We start from the raw sequence: 10,460 nt of genomic DNA on the forward strand, positions 1-10,460 counted from the left end.
GGAGGCACTACAAAATTGCTAGGGACTCAGGCTCTCTCCAGCTGACTGCTTTGCCTCTCTTAGGATGGTTCAAAATGATGGCTGGGGCTCTAGCTCACATGGAGAAAGGAATGAAAGAGCGGGTAAAGAGCACATGACATGTTTTAATGGATTTTCCTACTGCCCATACAATTTTTCCTGACATCCCATTGGCCCAAACTGAATTCCACCATCCCACATAGCTGTGAAGGAAGTTGGAAAACATAATCTTAATTCTGGGCGTCTTTGGCTCAGCTGAAGATCAAAAGTTCTGCTGCTGGTCAAAAGGGAAGGAAGGATATTGGGGTGGTAACTCTTATCTCTTTTACAGTGGGGTTCAACAATTACTTAGGATCACACAATTTGCTAATTGTAGAGATAAGTAGTGAGTCTCCTGCTGGTACAGTGCTCTTCGAATCAAAGAAAATGAACTTCTAAGCTCAAAGAGGGGGGAAATGAGGGACTGTATAGAGGGAAATGAGAATAAAGGCCATTATGATTTTAAAGTTGGGTTAGAAAGTTTGGTTTAATCATTCTTTCACACGTACATTTCGGCCTATTATAACATGATACCTATTCTATTAAGTTTTATTCTCTCCAGTTTCAAATAGAGATGATATTCAGATTTCCCATCCAGTAGCACTGGCGAAGCAGAAAGAGCCAGAGAGTCACTCAACTTGTGACTACAGGTGTCAGGTGTGCGCTGTGCACTGCCTGGAGGGCTGCTAGGTCCTCTGGCCAACTCATGCCACCACACTCACGCCTTCTCTCACTCCCCTAGCATTTGATACTCTTTCCCTTCACTGTCAGCTCATGACCCTACCTGCTATTTCACTGAGAGAATAAAGGCAAACACAGAGATTTTCTGCCAGTTCCTACCATCACAGATCCACCCGTCACTGGGTCCATACACTTGGTGTTCCCGTTCATTCCAATGGGTGAACAGTCCCATTTGTGTTTTTTTAATTATTTTTTTTAATGTTAATTTATTTTGAGGGAGAGAGAGAGACAGAGTGCAAGCAGGTTAGGGGCAGAGAGAGAGGGAGATACAGAATCCCAAGCAGGCTCCGGGCTCTGAGCTGTCAGCGCCCAACGCAAGGCTTGAACTCAAGAACCATGAGATCATGACCTGAGCTGAGGTCGGACCCTTAACCGACCAAGCCACCCAGGTGCCCCCATTTTCTCTTTCTTAACGTGCTCATTCCTATCAGCATTCAAAGATTTTCTAAAATCTCCCCTAACAAAATCACCCACTCTAGACCATTTCACATCCCCTTTCAGGTATTTCCTTTTCTCGTTGGAAGGTGTGTGTGTGTGTGGGGGGGGTTATGTTTTATATTCATTCCTTGGCTCTTTCCACTCAGGCCTTCATCTCCAGCACACCACCAAAATCCTTCTGGTTGAGGCTACCAATGCTTCCCATCGTGCCATATCCTATGGGCTTCTCAACCTTGATCTTACTTGACCTGTCAGTAGCACTTGACCCAATTGTTCACTTTTGCCCTCTGGAAGCATAGTTTTTACTTGGCTTGGGTAGCTGTCTTGTTTTCTTCCTTTGCAATGGCTGTGCCTTCCTCTTCTTTTCTGGTTCCCCTCTCCCTGACATAATAATTTTGAGAGTGCTCTAGGGCTCAGCCTCTTGGTTGTTTTCTCTCCTTTTCTTGCTTTCTCTCTAGGTGATCCCATTCACTATGATGGCTTTAAATATCATCTATGCCTAGGTGGTTCTGAATTCACATCTTCAGCCTTTTCCTTTTCTGTGGGCTCCAGACTTGTATGTCTAACTTCCTCTTCACCCTCTCCCCCTGAGTATCTAAAAAGCATTTTCAAATTTAACATCTTCAAAATAGAACTCTTGATCTTGTTTTCCCATTTCTTCCTCACATTAAAATTTTTTTTCTAATGTTTATTTATTTTTGAGAGAGACAGAGACAGAATGTGAGTAGGTTACGGGCAGAGAGAGAGGGAGACACAGAATCCAAAGCAGGCTCCAGACTCTGAGCTGTCAGCACAGAGCCCAACGTGGGGCTTGAACTCAGGAGCTGTGAGATCATGACCTGAGCCAAAGTCAGAAGCCCAACCAACTGAGCCACCCGGGCACCCCTGTTCCTTGCATTTTAGTAAACAGCACCATCGTTCATTAAATGGATCAGTTCAAAAACCGGGAGTGATCTTTGACGCCTATCTCATAAGCTTCACATTTAATATATCAAAAAAGTATAATCTCTAACCTCAAAATACATCTAGGATTTAATCAGTTTCATCACGTTCACTGTTACTTTTCCTAGTCCCAGACCCCCATTTTGCTCCTAATTGGTTTTTCTGCTTCTCAACTTGCCCACCCCAAGTCATAATTTTCTGAGTTAGCTGATTGAAATATAAATCAGGCCATGTAAGTCACTCTTCTGCTCAAAATCCTCCAGTGGATTTATTCAGTCAGAATAAAAACCCAGCCCCTCACCAGGTCTTCAAGGCTCCATTTGACCTGCCCTTTTCCTGTCCACACAACCTTATCTCCTGCCACTCTCAGCTCTACCATACTGACTCTTCAATTCCTCAAAAATACCAGCCTTGCTGCCACATCAGGACCTTTGAATATGTTATTTCCTCTGGTTGGAAAGCTCTGTCTGCAGATGTCTGGTAAGGATAGTTCTACCATTTTCTGCAAGTCTTCATTCTGATATCACCTTCTCAGATGGGCCTACTGTGGGTATGCACTCCGTCTTCACATTTATCCCCTCACCTAGGGTTATTTTGACTCACACAACATAGCATTACATGAACACAGGACTTTTGGGTTTCTTTATTGTCTGTCTCTCCTCCAGTGTAAGTTCTATGATGGCAGAGGTTTTTGTGTTGCTTAGCTTTTTATCTTCTGTGCCTAGAAAGAGTCAAGGTAGTGTGTGTGTGTGTGTGTGTGTGTGTGTGTGTGTGTGTTGTGTGTAATATGAGAGGGAATGATTCTGAAGCCTTGGAGAGACTTTAGTCAGTTACCTGAATAAAACTAAACATTTATTTCTGTTTTCATTTAATCTGTGCTGGGCTGCCTAACCTTTATGTCTGTCCTCTTTCTGGGAGAACAAATCAGTATCCAGCAAGATCAAGAGCATTTGGGAAGCAAAGGTCAATCTGATGCCCACCCTACAAGCTTTGCATTTCAAAGATGGCATTGTGGCCAAAAACAGATCCATTAGCTGCTTGAGCACATGCTACCCTTCAAACACTGGAAAACAGGGAGAATTATCTTCTGAATCAAGCAAGTCACTGGAAAGCCCTGGATGCAAAGGCACATGTGCAAATTTCATCATTTCTTTCGAGCTCATCTCTATTTCACAGAGGCATCCATTCCACACTTGTCGAAACGTATTGGGCTTGAAAATCATTCTCGGGATGTTCAGAGTTGCATCAAGGACACCTGATGGGGGAACAATGTGGTTAAGCAGAAAAAGAGACTCAGAGGACCAGGAGAATTTGTTTCTGGCATCCGTTTAAAGTCTTTTGTGTGTGTGTGTGTGTTTGACAGCATTACTTGTGGCACCCATTCCCCCTCCATTTACATAAAAAGCAACATGCATACTTTTCAGCCTCAAGCAACTCCTGACAGGTTTTGGCTGGATAACTTGAAGGAGGGTGAATCACAGCCATTTTTAAGGGGGAGGTGAAAACAGTTGTTTAAGACCAGAAACGCTCTCCTGCCAGAGGGAGAAACCCATTTCCTAAGTGTACCCAAGTGATCCTGTGCGTTAGGAACTTTGTTTCCTGCCTATTATGAATACCTCGACTCTAGGTAAGGTTGACAATCTTCAGTTAAGTTGTTTGATCCAAATTTTGTGAAATCATTAGTGTCAGTCCTTTTGTGTGGCTAACTGAAAAGAACCACTCCTTGGGTTCCATGGACATTTAGCTTGAGGTGTGTGGCACTAGCTTTGGCCTGCTTTCTGTGATTGCTTTCATCCCATTGCAGGCAAAAATAGAAAGCGTATTAGGTTTGCCTTTGGCAAAGGACCAATTTAGTGTTGAGGCATCAGGTATCTGAAATACCCTTACCACTACCCCTGGATGGCTTGCTAATCAGTCCTGAGTTGGCTCTGGACCTGTCTTTTCTTTTGCTCCTCACTCTGACTCCCATTGTGAAAACAGAATCTGTCTGTGGCTGGGTAATGAGAAGGAGCCTTAATAATCAAATCATTGCAAATATGTCAAAAAATCAAAAACAATTTAATGTGTACTTCCCATGGATGTTAATAGGAATAGGATGTTTAATTTGGAATTTTAGGCAAGAGGTATTTTGGACCTGGGACAGAGGAAGAGTCCCCGGAAACACTTTCATTTTATATAGGTGGCCACCTCCACAGCTCGGCAATTAGAGTTTCCTTGCCTTGAGTGTAATATTCTAAATCAGGCCAGGTTACGTTTGACCATTATCCTTCTAATTAGGCTCCGACCCAGACCTCCACCATAGATTTGGTGCAATTACGCTTGGCTCTTAAATGTTTGTGTTTAATTCACTTCCGATTTGTACTTATAACATTGATAGATATTTTGGGAAAGTCACTGAAAAATGTATCTTTGTAAATTTGGCCCAAGTCTCTGACTCAACCAGAGAGAACTGTTAGCTTACAAATACCTCATTATTTTTTAGATAGCAACTACTCTTGGACAGAGCAAGTAACTCACACCTGGAAGAATTGCAGTAAGATCAATGGAGCATTCTTTGAAGGAACAAACCCATCTAAGCATAAATCTAGTATTTTTAGTATTGGATCTGAAATTCCTCTTTTTCTAACTCTTTGGCCATGATCTCTGTTAAAACAGCCAGCTCTTCAAATCATAGATCATTAGGAGCTTTCATATTGGACTTTTATCCCGATACTGAAGGCTAGAAGGCAGTGTGTTTTATTTTAAGTTTCGCTACATGGACAAGAGCAGGATGATTTCTCACTGAACTAAATCCCTATTGTCATTTATTTTTATGATAATAGTAAGGTCTGTGAACATTTTGGAGGCTTTAGGATAAAAGAAAATATCGTTTTTAACTTTCACTACACTTGTCACTTGGGAACCCGTATTGTTCATTCGCTCTCAAGAAATCACCTAAATAGATTAAGTGCTCCATATGGCTTTGGAGAAATGGAAAATACTGATGGAAAAGGTGTTGGTGACCACAACAATACACTTGCAATTGCCATTTAGCTTATCCCTTTGTAATCCTCTGTTCCACCTCACTGAGGCTGGTAATGTGAAAACCAAACCAAGTGCCCCCGACGCTCAGCACAGGGATTGCTGAGCTCATTGCACCAACCCCATCACCTCCCTCAAGACTTTTTTCATGTGCATGTAATCTTTTTAGGGGAAGAGAATGCCATGGGGAGGAGGGGGGAGCTCCTCATGTTTTTTATTCTCTGAGGCAGGCAATGCAGATGGGGCATCAGTTCCTGTTTTTGCCTTTTTTGCTGGAAAGAACACAGACATTTGGTGTTAGAGGTCATCATGGTCAGTTGCAAGTGGCCTAAGTCCTTGGTACGTGAAGTATGATCTCGGGATCATCTTTGTACGATGTATCATCCTTGGATGCAGAATCCGCATCCCTTGGAGGCTAGTCAGAAATGCAGAATCTGAGGGTCCCACCCAGGCCCAGTGAATCAGGTTCTCCATTGTGACAAGATCCCTGGTGACTCATATGCACATGAGATTTACGTTGGAGGAGCCCATCCGTAAATTGCTTCATGTGTTTCCCCCCTGTCAGCTTCCAGAGAAGACTCTCCTAGGAAGTGCCACAGGCATTGCATTTCCGACTTGTGTTCCTAGGTAGGGAAGTATACTCTTCCTTCTCTGCCTCCTGTCCTGGTCTGACAATGTAGACCTTTCGATTTCATGTTTAGGTGTCCTTTTCAACTTAATAGTTGATCTTTGGGAAAAGAAATCAATATTTGCCCACAAGTCATTCCTTTTCGGGGCCCGTTTCAAAAGAAGAAAAGGATTGACGAATATTCTTAGCGTCTGCCACAGCCTTTATAAAGCTGCAAATCTCTCAGGTCAGCAGAGAGTCTATGATGACTACTAAAGTGTACAAATACCGTTTGAAAAGGCATTGCAAAAATTCTTACCTAAGGCATGGCTCTCTGTTCCTTCACTGAAGCAGCTCACACAAAGACCACTGGGGCAAGTCTTCAAAGGGGACAATTCTCTGCAGAATGCAGCTCACCGGGATTTGCAACAAAGGACTTCTCGAGATCAGCAGCGGCTTGCTGAAGCTAGAGTGGGTTGAGGGATTGAAAAACATGATTAAAATGCAATTAAGGCACCACAGCAGTAGTGGAGAGATCCTTGTGGGGCCTGTAATGGGGTCCTATGGAAGGAGAGGAATAAACCAGCAGTTTTATACAGATTGGGCTAGAAAGCTGTTGAAGTTGATGGACTTAAGTGGTGTTTCTTTCTTGTATTCTTGAAAATAATTATGACTTCTCCCCATAGATATCAGTAAACAGGCTAAATTTATAATGCCACACAATACATTAATACAAAGTGTGAAAATAATTAAATCGAATAACTTACCCTATATGCAAGTAAATGTAGTTCCTTAAAATCAAATTGGTTTTGAGGTTTCCCGTTCAATTAATATAATTTCTATATGCAGATCCAGGCACTGACTCTTCTAGCAACAAATGACAATGCATGATGTGCCTACTTAGAGACTGGGTTTCATAATGCTTATTATATCAGTATTCCTTACTATCAATTTAGAGAATTAATGTAAGGCATTAAGTTCTTTTTTTCTTAAACTTTCTTTATTTATTTTGAGAGAGAGATCACCAGTGGGAGAGGGGCAGAAAGAGAGAGAGAGAGAGAGACAGAGAGAGAGAGAGAGAGACAGACAGACAGACAGAGAGAATCCTAAGAAGGCTATGCACTGTCAGCACGGAGCCCTATGCTGGGCTTGAACTCACGAACGGTGATCAAAATCAAGAGTCAGATGCTTAACGAACTGAGCCACCCAGATGCCCTTAAGGTATTACATTCTTTAAGCATATTTAGAAAACCAAATAAGACAAGACTCCCTGTCAAGACATGACAGCTTGGGATAGGAATGTAGATAAAAGTACATATCCCGTAGAAAACATTATGACCTTGACATATGGTCACACACATTGTACGCTGTGCAACTCCAGGGGGAGACATGTACATGGCCTCCATGAATGCCATTCCACAGTTACAAGATGCGGCAGCTATGAGTCTTGTCATGTGCTCAATATACTCCTCTTAAAAACTTTAGTATCACTCATTTTTGGTAATATGTAAAATTCTCTAGCCTACAGCCATGTAAGTTTATAGAGTAGCTCCAAAAATACTCTTTACATATCCTGCCATTTGATGTATGAAAGGAATCTGACGAAATTAAAAGCTAGTGCTATTTCTTTTTTAATGAGAGAATGTGCTGGCATGCTGTTTTGGAACCCTTTTCTCAAAATTATGATTGTAAACTGGCATTGATTTAAATACACAAGTTCAAATGGTATTTATGAATAAGACACTTCACCAGTGTTACTCACTGTCGTGTGTTGGTTGGGAGTGTGGGCTCTGGAGTCCACGGCTGGGACAGAATCCTCCCTCTTTCACCACTGAGTTCTGCCATCTTCCTAACCTTTTTCATTGGAGTCATGGGGCTCATTGTAGTATCGACATATTTCATGCAGTTGCTCTGAAGATGATATGAGATGCCACAAACCTCACTGAGCATAACATCTGGCATAGAGTCTAAATAAATGTTAGGGACCATGGGTCTTACTCTGATGTTCTTGAGTCCGTACTGACCTCTTCCTAATTTTTCTGGGAGGTTTGGAAGCTAACCAGATTTCCTTTTAGCAATATCTTGGAAACAAAAAAAGGAAAGGCTCGCTTTAAGGTGCACACTTACATTTACAGGGACGTGATGCTCTGAGGAAAAATAGGAACCCTAACTCTATTTCTTGCATCCTCTGGAGTCTGAGTTAGAAGGACCAGAATGAATGTCACTGAAGGATTTTGGGCTTTTGTTGGTCCTGCTATTAAAACTCCTGCCTTTTCCCTTCTTCTCTTGATGACAGGGTGAGTGGGGCCATGAGTGTCACCCTCTAAATGTTTCCAGTTATCTTTAACATGTGGAAGAATCATGTGTCCCTGCCCACATAAACTTGGGTGATCCATATGTTTGCTTTGGCTAAGGAAGTATGAAAGAACGTGATTTTTGTGGCTTTGAGGAAGAATCTTTAATGCTGGATGCTTGGTTAATTAAGCTCTTGGTCCCTCCTGCTTTAGTGACTGTTAGAAGCATGAGCTCGATGGAGTGGCCCGTGGCTTGGATCCCTGCCAGGCTGTAAAGAGCAGAGGCCCCCCCCGCTGGCCTGGGATGGACACAGAGCATGAGCCAGATATAAAGCTTTATGGTCTCAAGCCACTGAGATGCTGGAGGTTCCTTGTTGATGTGGCCTCACTTGTCCACCCTGATTTCTCCAAGGAGCCTCGTGAGAACCTCACACAGTGTTGCCTCTGAGGTATGCTCTAAGAGCCACAGATGCTGTGCAGGTGACAATGTGTGGTGCTTCTAGGCAATATTAATTTTATGATTGTTTAGAATGATAAATATAGATAATATACAATAAGTCAGCTAGTTATATATTTCGAGCATATAGTGATAAATAGTAAACACTACTTATTCAAATGTCAATCATTCGTTCTCCTAAAAATCCACACTTGATCTTTAACAAATTAATCTTCACTAGTTAGGTCTAACCTTATTGAAGAGGAACTGAGGTAGAATAAGCTTCTCTATCCCAGGCTCAACTCCATTTATTTTTAAAGAACCTCGAGTAAAATCTATCCGATTGGGATAAAAGGCTGCAAAGCTACTGGCTAATTTTCTTTAAAAAATAGGGAAGAATATTAACATCTGCCTAAAGAGATTCTTTCCTGCAAAATGGCATTGAACCGGTGTAAAATTATTATTGATTTTTGCGTATTATTTATGGTGTTGTATGAAGGTGACGAACATGGAGTGCAGCAACCGTTGCTGTATTCTGAATGCGATTCAACCCGCTTTACAGAAAACCAGAAAGTATCTCACAAAGGACCTTTGAAAACTAGGAAGTGCAAAGCATGGTTACTAAGAGACTCATGGGATGGGAAAAATACTAATCTGTTTAAAAAACAAGGTATTGTTCAATTACATTGTAGCTAGGAGATCTGTATTTTGTCTCCTTTACAAATATTATTGCATAGCTGACTGAAAAGTAGAAACAGAAAAAAAAAATCAGATTTGTAACCAATAATTTCTCTGCTAAAACAAATTTGATTAGGAAAAGAGCCATGAATAACATGAGAAATTAATAGGTTTTCAACAACCAAAGCAAAAATACGAGAAGGAAGGCAGGCAACTGATTTGTCAGAAATTAAATTCTGTATGCCATAACGCTTTATTTGTTTATTTATTTATTTATTTATTTATTTATTTATATTTTTAATTTTTAAAGTTGATATATTTATTTTGAGAGAGAGAGAGAGAACTAGAGAGCCAGCGTGAGTGGGGGAGGGGCAGAGAGAGAGAGGGAAAGAGAGAATCCCAAGCAGGCTTGTGCTGTTGGCTCAGAGCCCATTACGAGGCTCAATCTCATGAACTGAGCTGCAGACTGGAGTTGCACACTCAGCTGACTGAGCCACCCAGGCGTCCCTATAAGACACTTTCAATCCCTATATGTACTGATCATATCCATTTTGCTGTATTTTATAGGAATTTGTTCTTAAATTCTAATGTTCGTTTAAAGATTATTTCTGATTATTCTGTTACCTTAGTGATAGATTGTAGATGTGTCAAGGGCTAAATGACACTCACCAAGATATGCAGTTTTGGTCCCCTGTTAGGGATGATCCTGTCTTACTTATTCAGTAACCCACATGGAATGTTTTCTGTGTCCTTTCATAACAGTATGTCCTTTTTATAAGAGTTACTTCATTTAATCATCCTTCTTCACTTCAGACATGAGGGAACTGAGCTTTGGAGAGGTTAAGGAAATCATTGAAGGACGCTGTTGCAGAATTGCTTCTGTGGGCTACCTTACAAAATATATAGCCCATTTCAATTCTCATTAGACCGCCTATGGGATTATGTGCGGATATGAAGGAAAATAGAGAAATGGTACCAATCATCGGGTCCCCATTCTCTCATCCCTTGACTCTGAGAAGACTAATGCGCCTGGTCTTCTGTACCTTTTGGATGAATCTATTAATGGTGTCTTTGGACCTCACTCAGAGGCTCAGATCCCTATCTATCCCACTCCAGAAAGGGCGAGACGTGGGATGTTGGGTTCCAGGATATACTTCTAATTGGAAGGCCCTACGGTAATTATGGCAACTCAGCTTGTGTGCGTGACACAGCATGTGTACCTTAAGAAAGGTACAGGGGTGCCTGG

The sequence above is a fragment of the Panthera tigris genome, chromosome B1 (assembly GCF_018350195.1).
Source record: "Panthera tigris isolate Pti1 chromosome B1, P.tigris_Pti1_mat1.1, whole genome shotgun sequence".
In the NCBI taxonomy this organism is placed as follows: domain Eukaryota; kingdom Metazoa; phylum Chordata; class Mammalia; order Carnivora; family Felidae; genus Panthera; species Panthera tigris.